Raw genomic sequence first — 16,651 nt, forward strand, 5'->3', positions numbered from 1 at the left:
ATTTTTTATGTCAGGGGCGCCTGGGTGGCTCAGTTGGTTAAGCGACTGCCTTCGGCTCAGGTCATGATCCTGGAGTCCCTGAATCGAGTCCCGCATCGGGCTCCCTGCTTGGCAGGGAGTCTGCTTCTCCCTCTGACCCTCCCCCCTCTCATGTGCTCTCTCATTCTCTCTCTGTCAAATAAATAAATAAAATCTTTAAAAAAAATTTTTTTTATGTCAGGTCTACATCTTCATAAAATTAAATTTGTTAATGATAACAATCTATTAGAAAAGAAGAAAACACATTTTACTCACATCGGATTACTTTAAAACGTTAATACCTTGTTCACTAATGTTCCCCTAGAGTTTGGAACACAGAAATCAAGAAATAGGTATTGAATGAATAAATATGTCTTGCTCTTTGTTTATTCTTTTAGATCAACTTTAGAAAAAATTTTTAGTTGCCTCCCAAAAAATTCCATTGAGAATTTAAATAGAAATTGTATTAAATTTTTAAGTTGATTTAAGATGGCCTGAAATATTTACAATGCTTAGGCTTTCCATCCAAAACTTAGCATGCCTCTCCTTTTATTCAGTGGTGAAAAATTAAGAATGTTTCTATTAAAAGGTGTTTCCAGTGTTTTTTCTTCTGATAATAGTTTCTTTGATAGTTTGGATTATATAGATCAAACATACTCCATTAAGAGCATAACTATAAATTTTATTTTGGGTTTTTTGTTTGTTTGTTTTAAAGATTGTATTTATTTATATGTCAGAGAGAGAGAGCACAAGCAGGGGGGAGCGGCACGCAGAGGGAGAAGCAGACTCCCTGCCGAGCAGGTAGCCTGATGCCTTGCAGGCTCTATCCCAGGACCCCAGATTCACGACCTAAGCCCAAGGCAGATGCTGCTTAACCGACTGAGCCACCCAGGCATCCCTAAATTTTATTTGTTGGTATGGTGAATGAAAGCTTTTCTCATTACATTTCCTACCTAATTATTGCCAGAACAGTAGAGTGCTTTTTCCTAAACGACTTTATTAATTCAAACGTTTAGTTTAAGATAAAAATTCCACCATCTACTTTCTGCACCCTCCCCAAATTTAAATCATGTGTTTACTATCTTATTGCATTAGTCAGAAATTTCAAAACAATTTTAAATTACAGTGGTTGAGAGACTAAATATACAAATGGACAATGGCCAGACCATACAGAAAACAGAACCTTGGCCCACAAGCAGCAGCCACCTGCCCAGGAAACCAACCCCTTATCTACAATAAACAACCCAGGAAGCCAGCCTCTTACAAGTCAGACTTACAGGAAGCCAGGCTGCTATCTATAGTGACAATCCGAGAAGCTAAACAATAACTTCTGTAACAATCTCGCCCAAATGGCCATGACTTCATTAATAACTGACAACCTTCCCAATTTTGGTCCCAACTTCCAACATGGGACCAACAATAGAAAGCAAAATATGCACCCCTAACCAATCACATAGGATGTCCCATTTCTAGTTAGCCTGTCTACAAGCTTCCCCATGCCAATAGTCTCCAGTTGGGCGGAGCACATGTGAAGCCTTCCCTTTTCTCTACTGTAAAGCTTTCCCAATCTTCTGCCTGCCTTTGAGTAACTGACAAAACTCCAGTGATGGTAGCTGACTCTCTTGTTATAGCAAACTCAGAATAAATAGTTTTTGTTTTTCTTGTTTGGTTGGTCTTCATTTATTTGCACAGGCAACAGCCGGCATCCCTTTAATTTTGGTCCTCATTTTAATGGAAACATTCTTATTTATTTTGCCATTAAGAATAGCATTGTGGGGCACCTGGGTGGCTCAGTTGGTTAAGCAGCTGCCTTCAGCTCAGGTCATGATCCCGGGGTCCTGGGATCGAGCCCCGCATCAGGCTCCCTGCTCAGCGGAGAGCCTGCTTCTCCCTCTCCCTCTGCCTGCCATTCGGCCTACTTGTGCTATCTCTCTGTCAAATTAAAAAAAAAAAAAAAAGGAAAGAATAGCATTGTTATTTTGAAAAAGATTTTATCATGTCGAGTTGTCCTTCTATTTCATTCCTAATCAGTACTTAAAATAGAATGTTTTATATATAGAGTATATATAATTTCTTTTTTTTTTTAAGATTTTTATTTATTTGACAGAGAGAGACACAGCGAGAGAGGGAACACAAGCGGGGGGAGTGGGAGAAGGAGAAGCAGGCTTCCTGCGGAGCAGGGAGCCCAACGCGGGGCTCGATCCCAGGACCCTGGGATCATGACCTGAGCTGAAGGCAGACACTTAATGACTGAGCCATCCAGGTGCCCCAAGAGTATCTCTATCTATATATATACTCTCTCTATATATATAGAAGTATTTATATATATTTTTCATATTCAAAGTTTAAGATTAGATTTATTATTGAACCGTCCTCAAATTTCTGAGATAAGCATTTTTCGGTTACTGAATTATTCTTTCAATATATTATAGGTAAGACTCAGTTTTAGTAGTAGTAGTACTAAAGACTCATCTTTAGTAGTAAGATTTAATCTTACTAGTATTTTTTCCAATGGATAATTTCATTTTCAGGTTAGGAGGGCATCTTCTAGGTAACTAAAAAAGATAAACCATAACATTAGTAGCCACTTATAATTATAAAGGGATAATAAAAAAATACCTCATCTTGAAGAGTGTAACAAAAATCAAAAGTATTCAAAAGTGAAATGAAAATAAACCTACTTGCAAATTTCTGCTTTAATCAAATAGAAAACCATTATTTTAAGCATTGTCTTTATTTGAAAATTCTCTACTGTTGAAGCATTCAAGCTAGAGAGAGAAAATTCTGATATTAGAGAAAGAACTTAAGACGTCTCAGAAATAGGAATAGTAAATACATATAATAATGCTTTAACACTTATTCCTGTATTAAATGATAGTACGTTTTACAGATTAGATTAATACATGTTTAAAATTTAACTTAATGATGTAAATATCCTGATGTTAATGATACTAATATTTTCAAATAGTTAGACATATATAAAATATAATACAAGGGTGCCTGGGTGGCTCAGTCGTTAAGCGTCTGCCTTAGGCTCAGGCCATGGTCCCAGGGTCCTGGGACCGAGCCCCGCGTCGGGCTCCCTGCTTGACGGGAAGCCTGCTTCTCCCTCTCCCACTCCCCCTGCTTGTGTTCCCTCTCTTGCTGCCTCTCTCTCTGTCAAATAAATAAATAAAACCTTTAAATATATATATATAATACATAAGAATTTAATATATGCTTAAAAAGATATCACAGGGGCGCCTGGGTGGCTCAGTCGTTAAGCGTCTGCCTTCGGCTCAGGTTGTGATCCAAAGGTGCTGGGATCGAGCCCCGCATCGGGCTCCCTGCTCCGCGGGAAGCCTGCTTCTCCCTCTCCCACTCCCCCTGCTTGTGTTCCTGCTCTCGCTGTCTCTCACTCTGTCAAATAAAGAAATAAACTCTTTAAAAAAAAATAAAAATAAAAAAATAAAAAGATATCACAAATCACTGGCAAAGGGATAGATTATTCAATAATAAGTAGTGTTGGAATAACTAACAATTTGGTGGGTGTGGAGAAACAAAAAGATTGTCCAAAGAATGATCCAGGGGGCTCTCCCAAGGTTACCTGACAATGAGCTGGCTGGTATCTGGAGATGCCTGATCTCACCTTCCCCCAGAATATCCAACTGCTGGGCAGCCAGCACTCCCAGCAGCTCTCTCAAGAACTGGCACCCAAGCTCAGGATATTTGACACCCAAATTCAGCTCCATCCACTCTCAAGGCTGCTCCCATGTTTGACCACAGTGCACATGGTACACTCAAGCCCATCACTCTCCTGGATGGTGAGCACATGGCCACATGCATCCTGCTGACCCCTCTATTTATGAATTACTGCTTGAACCAAATAATGCTTGCTGGTGTTTGACTGAGCCCTCTTGCTTGAGGAAATACGGGTTTAAACTCTGACCTCACATTATGCACAACAATTAATTCTAGGTGGTCCACAAGTCAATAAAAATAAATCAAGACAATTAAAAGCTAGAATAAAATAGAATTCAATGATCATCAAATCTCTGGAGGATGAGACAATTTTCTAGGCTTCATAAGAATAAGATGAATCACAAATAAAAACACTAATTGATTTACTACATAAATATTTTGAACATTCTATAACCAAAATAAAAAGACAAAGAATAGAAGAAATATTTTTTATCTAGTATAACAAAGGGTTAAAGTCCCTATTACATAAACAAATTAATACAATTGATTTTTTTAAATCAAACAGTAAAAGCCCACTGATAAAGGCTATAAACAATCTACAAAGGAACTTGCAACCAGTAATCAAAGAAATGCAAATGAAAGCAACAACGAGGTAACTCTTTTACCTACTTTTCCTCCTCCCTTTCTGACAGCTCCTTCTTAGCCTCTTTTGCTCTTCATCTCCCCAACTTCTGTGTGTTGAAATGCTCTAGGAATTCAGTACTTAGACTTCTCTTTTTTCTATCTCTACTCATTCCCTAATGATCTCATCCAGTCTCATGGCTTTAAATAGCATCTGTTTATCAATGAGTCCCAAAATTTGTATCTCCAGCTTGGACTGAAATATTCAGCTGCCTACTTGCCATTTCCACGTGGATTTTTAACAAGTGACTCAAACTTAATGAAAATGTATTGCAGTCTGAACTACTGATACTACCTCTCTCCCCCAAACCCGCTCCCCGCTGCAGCCCTCCCCTTCTCAGGGCATGGCAATCCCATTCTTCCTGTTGCCCAGGCCAAAAATCTTGGTACCACCCTGACTCCGCTTTTTCCCACATCTGCCACATCTCATCAGTCAGCAATTCCTGTCAGCCCCACCTCCAGAACATACCCACAATTCAATTCACTTCTCCCATCACCACCAGGATCCAAGCCACCAACATCTTTCACTTGGATTATTGCAATAGCCTCCTAACTTGTGTCCTGGCTTCTGTCCTTGCCCCTCCTCCTCTGTTTTCCAGAGAATAGCCAAAGTGAACCTGTTAAAACCTAAGGCAGATGCTCTCATTTCTTTTTTTTTTTTTTTTAAAGATTTTATTTATTTATTTGACAGAGAGAGAGGCAGCGAGAGAGGGAACACAAGCAAGGGGAGTGTGAGAGGGAGAAGCAGGCTTCCCGCCGAGCAGGGAGCCTGATGCAGGGCTCGATCCCAGGACCCTGGGATCAGGACCTGAGCCGAAGGCAGACGCTTAACGACTGAGCCACCCAGGCGCCCCTGATGCTCTCATTTCTTTGCTCAGCTCTCCAATAGTTGCCCATTCCCATTAAGACTAAAATCCAAAGACCTTACAAACCCTACAGGACCTGTCCCCTTCTTACCCTGCTCTACCCCTTATCTCCAAGACCTTATCGAATATTGCCATCCTTCTTGCTGACACTGTTCTAGACATATGGCCTTGACATCACTCCACCACACCAGCCAGGCTCCTACTACACAGCCTTTACGCTTGCTATCCTTATCCGAAGTGGTCTTACCAAGGTATCAAATAGTTAGCTTTGTCATGTCCTTTGGGTCTTTACTAAAAATTTTCCTTTACTTTTCCTCCTCCCTTTCTCTTCCTTTCCTAAACAATTCAGTCTTACAGACATTAGGATGGGGCAGAACCAGGTAGACTAGTGCACAGAGGTGTGTCAGAGCCAAGAAGGATAAGGAGAGACCCCTTGCAGAGGAGTGGCCCGGCATGCATGGGATGTCAGACCTGAGCGAGGTGGGGGCATGCTGAATGAGGTCAGAAAGCCATTGAGGCAGGGAAAGGTGTGGCAGCAGAGGAAGAGACTGATAATACACAGAGGATTTGATCAAATAAGTAAATAGAAGATAAAGGGAGCTAATTTCTCACTGTCAGATTATAGAGGCACAAAGATGGAAAGGGGATAAAACTAGAATGAACCCTGAGGTGTTAGGTTGAAATTGGAGTGAATTCATGGTTTTCAATATAGATATATAGACACAAATACAGATATAATTATGTGAATATTGTGTGTGTATATATTACACCTATATATAAATTTATATATACACACATATTCTCTTTCCATTAAAAGGGACTGGGAGGAGCAACTCCATTCAACCCCAGTAGCAATGAGCACACCTAGCACCCAAAGCGTGACTTCAAAATAGCATTCTCAAGGGCTCCTCGGAGAAATGGCGGATTACAGGGCTCGGCCGGGAAAGTACAAGATAAGCCTGGAACATACTGGTGTGCCAGAAAACAAGGAAGTGCTCAAAAAACGATGGGGCCATGTCAAAAGGACACAGAAGCTAAGCTTGAAGAGGTTCCAATGGGAAAATCTAAGAACAATTTAAACACCAAAATAATGACACTCGCTCACTGACTAAAATAGGAAACTGAGCTCATATACATATTAAACAAACAAACTGAAAGTTTGATGAGGAGTGTGATCAAGTTTCTCTCCACAAAACACTTAATTACGAAGAGAAGAAGAACTTTACAGTGGACAAGCTTGAAAGATACCATCTAAATCAAGTGATCAAAGTAAACATTATCAGTAATGGAACAAACAAATTATGTGCCACCTGATAAGATGCAATGAGAACACAGCATTGTTTCTGTCATAGTCCCACCAAAAATGAATAACCCTAAGTCTAATCATGAGGAAACAGCAGACAAACCTAAACTAGGGGATATTCTACAAAATAAGTGGCCTGGAATTTTCAAAGGTATCAAGGTCACGAGAGCTGAAGAAACACTGAGAAACTGTTTCAGTCTGAAGGATACTAAAGAGAAATTTTCAAAGGTATCAAGGTCAGGAGAGCTGAAGAAACACTGAGAAACTGTTTCAGTCTGAAGGATACTAAAGAGAAATGGTAACTAAAAGCAACAACTTGATGCAGAACAGGATCCTTTTTCTATAAAGGCCATTATTGAGACAATTGGCAAAAATCTGACTGGGGTATGAGGATAAGACAGTATTAACGTCTCAGTGTTAATACCTTATTTTGGTGCTTATATTTTGGTTATGTAGGAGAAATGTCTTTGTAGTAAAAACACACTAAACTCTTTGGGGAGGTGGGACATTACATGGGTAATTCTCAAATGCTTCAGAAAAAAAAGGTTTTGCTTCTATACTTGCAAGTTTTCTGTAGGCTTGTGATTTAAATTTAAAATATATTTTTAAATTTTGTCACTTACTCAATGAGATCTTTACTAGCCACTCTAATTAAAATGCTCTCCCCAGTGACACTCCTTCATGCTTGATTTTTATCACTTAGCACCTGTATTTTATTTATCTAGCTGATTGTTTCCATCCAAGAGGATCTAGGAAGACAGGAATTTTTGTCTTTTATTCACTGCTGTGTCCTGAGAGCTTAGGACATTGCCTGGAGCATAATAAGTACTCAATAAATGTTTAATGAATAAATGAATGTATAAGCCTATTAAATAAATGTTTAAGACAGACAATGACCACTATGAGGACAAGTGAAGTAAAACTGTTATTCTCATCATCAATGATAGCTTGTTAAATGTCCTTTTGGAAAATAATTTGGCAATTAAGAATCATAAAAATAGGGGTGCCTGGGTGGCTTAGTCAGTTAAGTGTCTGCTTTGGCTCAGGTTGTGATCCCAGGGTCTTGGATAGAGTCCTGCATCAGACTCCTTGCTCAGCAGGCAGCCTGCTTCTCCCTCTCCCTCTGCCTCTCCCCATTGCTCGTGCTCACTCTCTCTGTGTCTGAAATAAATAAAATCTTTTAAAAAAAAGAATCATAAAAATATTAATGCCCTTTAACCTAGAAATTCCACTTCTTGGATTTTATTCTAAGGAACTATCCTAAAATACGGGAATGGGAATGCAATCATAGTGTTAATCTGTTCACTAGAGGGTTATTTATACACACACACAGAAAGAGAAAAAAAGAAAAAAGAGAGAGAAATAAACAATTAGACAAAAAATATTGGATAAATTATGCTATAACCACAGATTAGAATTTTTTTAAAGATTTTATTTATTTATTTGACAGAGAGAGAGACAGGAGAGAGGGAACACAAGCAGGGGGAGTGCGAGAGGGAGAAGCAGGCTTCCTGCGGAGCAGGGAGCCCGATGCAGGGCTCGATCCCAGGACCCTGGGATCACGGCCCGAGCCGAAGGCAGATGCTCAATGACTGAGCCACCCAGGTGCCCCCACAGATTAAAATTTTATTTCATTTGAAATTCCATTTGTTTTGAAAACCATTTCATTTGAAATTCTAATAATATGGGGGAAAGTTTTTATATATTATTATATTAAAGGAAAAAATAAACAGAATATTAATTTACAGTCTATGATTCCAACTCTAAAAATATACATTATAATAAGCAATTATTATATTGTGGTAGTTTTTATTTGTTTTCCTCTATTTTCCAAGTTTTTAGTAATATGATTGTAATTTACTTTTTTTTTTTTTTTTTTTTTTAAGATTTGAGAGAGAGAGAGAGAGCATGAGGGTGGCAAGGGGCAGAGGGAGAGAGAGAAGCAGACTCCCCGCAGAGCAGGGAGCTCTACATGGGGCTGGATTCCAGGACCCTGAGATCATGACCTGAGCTGAGGGCAGATGCTTAACCGGCTGAGCCACCCAGGCGCCCCATGTAATTTACATTCTTAAAATACATTTATAATTAAAAAAATATTTATTTTTAAAAAACACATCATGGGGCGCCTGGGTGGCTCAGTTGGTTAAGCGACTGCCTTCGGCTCAGGTCATGATCCTGGAGTCCCTGGATAGAGTCCCGCATCGGGCTCCCTGCTTGGCAGGGAGTCTGCTTCTCCCTCTGACCCTCCCCCCTCTCATGTGCTCTCTCTCTCTCATTCTCTCTATCTCAAATAAATAAATAAAATCTTTAAAAAAAATAAAATAAATAAAATAAAATAAAAAACACATCATGGATAAAGTTAGCCAGTTATAATATTAACCCCATTAAAGAAAGTGCTGCTTAGGTGAAGAGATATACAAATCAAAAATTAACTAGTCTGTGTTCAAATATGACCAAATATAAAAGAGGCATGGGGCACCTGGGTAGCCCAGTCAGTTGGGTGTCCAACTCTTAGTTTCAGCTTGGGTCGTGATCTCATGGGTCATGGGATCCAGCCCAGCTTCAGGCTTCAAGCTCGGTGGGGATTCTGCTTGAAGATTCTCTCCCTCTGCCCATGCCCCCCAACTCTCTCTCTCTCAAATAAATAAATACATCTTTAAAAAAAATTTTTTTTTAATAAAAGAGGTTAAAAAATTTTAAAACCTGTTTGAATACAAAGTACGTTAATAGAAGAAAGCAGTTGGGCGCCTGGGTGGCTCAGTTGGTTAAGCAACTGCCTTCGGCTCAGGTCATGATCCTGGAGTCCCGGGATCGAGTCCCGCATCGGGCTCCCTGCTCGGCAGGGAGTCTGCTTCTCCCTCTGACCCTCCTCCCTCTCATGCTCTCTGTCTCAAATAAATAAATAAAATCTTTAAAAAAAAAATAGAAGAAAGCAGTTTACATCAAATTAGGAGAAGAATTTGGCTGTATTAGCCTTGGGCTCCTGAGGCAAGACATGCTAAATACAACAAATACTAACACCATGAAAAAGGTGGATCAGGGTAGGTTCATCATGCCTGCCAGACCAACAAAATATCCCTCAAGACCATCTAGCACCTTCTGTTCTAATTCCATGCTCTGATTATAACTTGGCCTCCCAGTCACCTTTTTCTAGGAAGAAAATATTCTAGACCTCCACATAGCCACATGAGTACTCAAAATATGGCTAATCCTAACTGAGATGTGCTTTAAGTGTAAGATCCACCCCAGATCTCAGAGATTTAGTATGAAAAAAAAATGTAAAATATCTCAGTATTGGTTATATATTGATTATATGTTAAAATTATAACATTTTGGATATATTGGGTTAAATACAATAATTATTAAAATTAATGTTACCTGTTTCTTTTTTAATACGGATACGAGAAAATTTAAAATTACTTCTGTGGCTCATATTTGTGATTAGTATTATATTTTTATTGATGAGCACTGATCTCAAACATTGAACAAGAATAAACAAGAATACTGCAGTCAGTATAAATGTACAATCTCCCTAAAAACCAATAAATTGACACCAGGTTTAGACAGCAGTCTCTTTGAGCTTTCATGGCACGAGTCTATCCCTCATACGTGCATTGACAAAATCAGATCTTCACTGAAGTGAGCAAATCGAGGCTCTGGTACACCTCTGAGCTTCCTGGGCACAAGCTTTGTTATTTGTCTACCTTCTATCATTTTTCTCTTGGCTCATAATCTTGTGTTTAGCCTGTATTCTTCAAGGGATAGGGTTGCATATTATTCATCTTTGTTTTCCATGCACTTCAGTGCCTTAAACAAAGGTATTAAAACGTTTTTTAGGGGTACCTGGCTGGGTCACTGGGTAGAGCATACAACTCTTGATCTCGGGGTTGTGAGTTCAAGCCCCATGCTGGGTGTAGAGACTATTTAAAAATAAAGTCTTTAAAAAAAAAAAAGTTTGTTGGGACGCCTGGGTGGCTCAGTCATTAAGCGTCTGCCTTCGGCTCAGGTCATGATCCCAGGGTCCTGGGATGGAGTCCTGCATCGGGCTCCTTGCTCAGTGGGGAGCCTGCTTCTCCCTCTGCCTGCTGCTCACCCTGCTTGTGCTCTCTCTCTCTCCAAATAAATAAATAAAATCTTTAAAAAATAATAAAAATAAAAATAAATACTTTTTTTAAAAGTTTGTTAAATGAACTTTCTTCCACATATTATGCCTTTATCATAGCTATAGACCTCCTTACCTTAAAAAGCTTATGTACATAACCTCTCCATTGGTTTTTTTCTTCACCGGGTAATTGTGACTGACTTGTGAAGACAGAACACATAAAAACCTGAAAGTAAATCACAATCATGTGAACTAAAAATAATGAATATATAACATGGAGTGATAGCTTTACAACCATCCTAGTACAGTGTATTTTACTATTAAGGACAGAGCCTTAGGGGCACCTGGGTGGCTCAGTCATTAGCCCTCTGCCTTGGGCTCAGGTCATGATCCCAGGGTCCTGGGATGGAGCCCCGAATCGGCCTCCCTGCTCCGCGGGAAGCCTGCTTCTCCCCCTCCCACTCCCCCTGCTTGTGTTCCCTCTCTCTGTGTTCTCTCTCTCTGTCTCTCGCTGTCAAATAAATAAATAAAATCTTTAAAAAAAAAAAAAAAAAGGACAGAGCCTTAGAGACAGACCACAGAATTGATATTTCATCATTATGTAATGGCCTACATTATATGACCTCTTATTTGTCCCTGAATTCCAACAGCAACCTCATAGCTGATACAGAATAATGGTGGAAGGGAAAATAGATGACACAAAAAGAAAAGATTATCAGGAGATCAATGTGATGGCTTTGGCCTCTTAATGTAGACCAGATAACAATAACCCTTTTCTCAGCAAGTAGTTTCTCAATCTTCTACCAGTTGTAAAAAAAACCTAATTCACTACTAACTTTCCCTGTGACAGCACCAAAACAGCGCTGAAAACACAATCTCTCGATATGGGGCGGTGGGGGGGGGGGGAGGAAACTTCCTCCTAAATATCTACCCTGTCAAAAGGAAAATCCTTTTCTGAGAAATGGTGTTACCCAACAGAAAATCTTGGCTTCTTAAAATCCAGGTATGTTCCCATCTCTTATTTTAAATGAAGTGGTTGGTCTTCATTTAGCCGAGTTTTGTGACTGTTTTATAAAAGCCATTGAAAAAGCCTGAGAAACTACTGACATTAAATTTACTAGAGTTAAACATTTATAGGGGTGCTGGGCTGGCTCAGTCGGTAGAGTATGTGACTTGATCTCCGGGTTGAGTTCAAGCCCCACCTCGGGTATAAAGATTACTTAAAAATAATTTTTAAAAAATTAAAGAATGAGGGTGCCTGGGTGGCTCAGTTGGTTAAGCGACTGCCTTCGGCTCAGGTCATGATCCTGGAGTCCTGCGATCGAGTCCCGCATCGGGCTCCCTGCTCGGCGGGGAGTCTGCTTCTCCCTCTGACCCTCCTCCCTCTCATGCTCTCTGTCTCTCATTCTCTCTCTCTCTCAAATAAATAAAATCTTTTTAAAAAAGTAAATAAAATAAAAATAAAAAATTAAAGAATGAGTTTGATTCTATAGAATTAGCAACTATAATTTTTTTGTAAGATCCTATTTTTAAGTAATCTCCACACCCAACATGAGGCTCCAATTCACAACCCTGAGATCAAGAGTCACATGCTCTACAGACTGAGCCAGCCAGGTGCCCCAGTGTCCTTTGATATTTTTATAAAAATTGTGTACACACAAATTTATCTGAAGTGTGACTTACTAATCCCAATAAAAAGTATAATTTGATGAGTTTTCCTTCAATAGTTTGAGACACTTCTAACAAACTGCAGTTTAGTTGCCCTACCTAAAAGAAGAAAAAACTCAAGTCCTAAGCTACTCCCCTTTACAAACCTTCCCCACTGGACCGATTCTTTCCTTTTAGAGAAAGAAAAAAAAAAATCCTCAACCTGTGTTAAACCTCTTTATCAGTTTACATGTGGTCTGAGTGTCATTTTCCAGTGCTTTGTCTATGAGTAGTTGGTTGCTCTAATACTTTCCAGAACTGATTCGCCCTTGGGTACCAACTTGACTGAACTATTAAGACTCAGATCCAGCAATTTTGGCTTTAAATAGGGAAAATGAAAATAGGAAAACCACAAAATAACTGGCTAGCTCCTAGAGACTAAAAGCAAGGCTCACGGAACAAGTCACTCGAGTGCAAACTTAAGCATGCACCAAGTGGCGCCCGGGTGGCTCAGGTCATGATCCCAGGGTCCTGGGATCGAGCCCCACATCGGGCTCCCGACTCAGCGGGGAGTCTGCTTCTCCCTCTCCCTCTGCCTCTCCCACTGCTCATGCTCTCGATCTCTGTGTCTCAAATGAATAAATAAAATCTTTTTAAAAAAAGCATGCACAGGGCGCCTGGGTGGCTCAGTTGGTTAAGCGACTGCCTTCGGCTCAGGTCATGATCCTGGGGTCCCGGGATCGAGTCCCACATCGGACTCCCTGCTCAGCAGGGAGTCTGCTTCTCCCTCTGACCCTCCCCCTTCTCATGCTCTCTGTCTCTCGTTCTCTCTGTCTCAAATAAATAAATTTAAAAAAAAAAAAGCATGCACAAAGAAGCAGCAGCAGAGTGTCCTGAGCTCCAGTTGCATTTCCACCTCAGAAAGCTTGAAAACGTACAGAACACACCGACGTTTATACTTGCTAACTTGGATGATATTCATGAATGTGAGCCCAAGAATAATTGAAATTTCAAATTAAATTAGGAAGAAAACAGCAGCTCTGTAAATCGTTCAGCGAGGGTTGGAAAACGTAAAAGAATGAATGAAAAGGAGGGTCCAAAGGAAGGACCTGGCCGGGGAGTTTCGGCCCGCGGCAGCCCGGCGGACCGGGAAGAGGAAGGAAGCGGAAGAAGCAGCGCGGGCGCTTTTCCGCCGACCGTTGGCGCCCCGGGCCCCCCGCCCCGCGCCTGCGCAGCTCGCGGACTGAAAGTTGCGGGAGCGCGCCGGCCCCCGCTTACCTAGGGGGCGGGAGGGGTGGGCGGGGCGAGAGCACGTGACCGGGATTGCGGCATTTCTGGCCCAATCCAAGGCAACTGGGAAGGCGCCCTTGCAGAGCAATCCGGGTAGCCCCGGTTCCTGACCTCCTTTTAATCTCCTGGCGTCTGGAGCCCTCTCTTGGGTCTAAGAATCTGGTTTTGCGGAACTTTTTGTCGTGCGCCCCGCAAATCAAATTAGGGGCACAGTCTGGAGTGAGGGGCGCTTTTTCTTTTTCTCCATAATTAGAGTGTCAACACTCTAATATCAAGGCCTGTTGCTCTCTCCCCAAGACGCTCAAATCCGATTTCTACTGCTGGAGACTCCGGAATCCCTGGAGGGCGTCTTGTTGTAAAAATAGTACTCTAAAAAAAGAAAAACTGGTTTATCTATATCAGGGGTTGAGGATTGGGGAAATTAAGGTAAAAATTTAAAGAGGCAGGTGTTTCATAGGACTACGATAGAGAACTTACCTCAAAAACGTCACCCCCAGAAGATCACTTTATCTCAAAGCATTTAGGAAGGCCTGGGTGGCTCAGTCGGTTAAGCGTCTGCCTTCGGCTCAGGTCATGATCTCAGGGTCCTGGGATTGAGGCTCAGGTCATGATCCCAGGGTCCTGGGATTGAGCCCCGCATCGGGCTCCCTGCTCCTTGGGAGCCTGCTTCTCCCTCTCCCTCTGCTCCTCCCCCTGCTTATGCTCTTTCTCTCTCTCTCTCAAATTTTCTCTCTCCAAATCTCCCGCTCTGTTTATTCAGACCTTCTATCAAGATTCTAAAGTGATGACGCTGGGATAAGATTACCTACATGACATGGTTGGTAAGCCCCAGAGGAGTGTGAAAGGAAACAAGGCCTTAGAGAAACTCAGTCTGAAGGCTAAAGTCCTTGAAGTGAAAAGGAAGTGGGGTAAAAGCAGAATGGATTGAGGCTGAGTTCTAACGTTCTAATCCTTCCCCTGCTGACTGCTATGGTGACAGCCCAGGAACCTTGGCAGTGGGGGATCAACAGTGCAAAAGCATAAAATGTCAATATGTGAAAACAATTTTAAAAAAAAAAGGATATCGCCCTCCACATGTCCTATTATAGATAGCTTGGTAAAAATAAGGCCCTTCACCCGGAATCCTAGTCAGAAAATTTCACTCATTTCCTACAAATACTAAATCCTCAACACAGCAGAAATGAATTCGCTCTGAACTCAGAATATTCTCATAAATGGAATGGGGGGGTGCATAGCAAAAAGTGCTGGACTTGCACTGACTTCTCTGCCCTAGTTGCAGAGTGATTGTAATTGCTGCTTCCCTTGCAGATGCTTGTTTACCCTGGTGCTGCTGTCATTGGTTCTTTAGTTGCTTCCACTGCAGTTCTTTCCCTTACACTTAGAGGTTCTTCTACCAAGGCATCTTCCTCAGTCACAGCTGTCCATAGAAGTGATATTGAGCTCCCCTGAGCACACTGTTGCTGGCTTCTCTGGGCCAAGAGAAGACTGGGAGAAAATGCCTCCACGCAGCAAAACCCAGGAGTCTCAGTGAGCTCATTCTGGGGCTGTGGAATGAGTTTGTCCAACTAAAGTGGAGGCACAGATCATGGCAAGATGGTGCCATCTGAATATTTAATAGGAGAATCACAGAAAATAGGAAAGCTTTGAGTGTCACTTACTTCTTAACAGCTGAAATGGGTTTTGTTTTGTTTTGTTTTTCCACCAGTGTTGTGTGCCTATTGATGGCCTGTGTCAGGATTGACCAGTAATGTGAATGTGTCCGTTTTATAAGTAACCAGGTCCAAGTGATGCCTTAAGCAAAAATTTGAATTATGTGTAAATATTCATAAATTTGAACAAGTCATAGTTGCTTCTGATTCTTAGTCAGAATTGCTATTATGGGGTAACCCTGCTTCAGTCTTATCACCCAAAAAGTGACTGGATCTGTATGAGATAAAACTATTTTACCAGTATATATAGTATTTTTAGAGATGCTCCTGGAGATCAACCCATTTTGTAATTTCCATTTTGTGGTGTTATAACCTGTTCTCCTTCAAGTTAGGGCTGATCAACAGACTAACACAAGTAGCTGCCTCAGGCCAAATTACCCAAGCCAGGTTTTCAAATCTTAGGCTGGTTAGTTCATGAAAAAGGAACGCAGTAGTAGAATGCTATTATTAAGCAACAGCTGCAGGATATCATTGCATCCAGTACTAGGAACAGAGGGGAAATTTTCAGCAACTGGGAGAATGTCACATGTTCCAAAGCCTCTCTTTAAAATACAGAAGAAGAAATAAACACAATCTCTCACAGAATTGCTTCATTCTCTACCACCACCAAAAATTTTTAGTGTAGTTCTACCATTTTCTTTAACCAAGGGGAAAAAGGCTTTGAATTTTTTAAAGATGTAAAACACATACACACAAAAACATTAATTTTAATAAACAATTTCTATAGTTGAGCTATACTTCAATATTTTCCATCTCTCAAGGAGCAGAGTTCTGTAATTAAAATACCTTTTCAATATTAAACTGTAAGCAGTCACAAAAACATTAACATATTTGTGCCTTGACTTTGTACAATACATTCCAGAGTTGTCTACAAACCACTTCTCACTGGAAAAACAAAAGACAGCAAAAAAAACATTGGTTCAGGTTTCAGTCAAGGTGAACACGCAAGAATTGTTTGTATTATATTATCTAAGGATTCTGAAGATAAACGCTCTACAGTGTAAATGAAGACTTTGGATTCATTCTTTAAAACTATTGGTGTACAGGGGCGCCTAGGTGGCTCCGTCAGTTAAGCATCTGCCTTTGGCTCATAATCACAGAGTTCTGGGATGAAGCCCCGAGTGGGGCTCCCTGCTCAGTGGGGACCTGCTTCTCCCTCTCTCATTCCCCCTGCTTGTGCTGTCAAATAAATAAATAAAATCTTAAAAAAAAAAACAACTATTGGTGTACAACAGATTTATAATCACTTTAGTTAACTATAGATAAGTTACTTCAACTCTAGGTAACAAAGTTATTACTTCAGACCAAAATGCAGAAAGTACTGGCCCATTTGCAACTGTGGATGGAACTAGAG

This window comes from Mirounga leonina, unplaced genomic scaffold, assembly GCF_011800145.1.
Source record: "Mirounga leonina isolate KUSES-001 unplaced genomic scaffold, KU_Mleo_1.0 Mir_493, whole genome shotgun sequence".
NCBI classification, from domain to species: Eukaryota; Metazoa; Chordata; class Mammalia; order Carnivora; family Phocidae; genus Mirounga; species Mirounga leonina.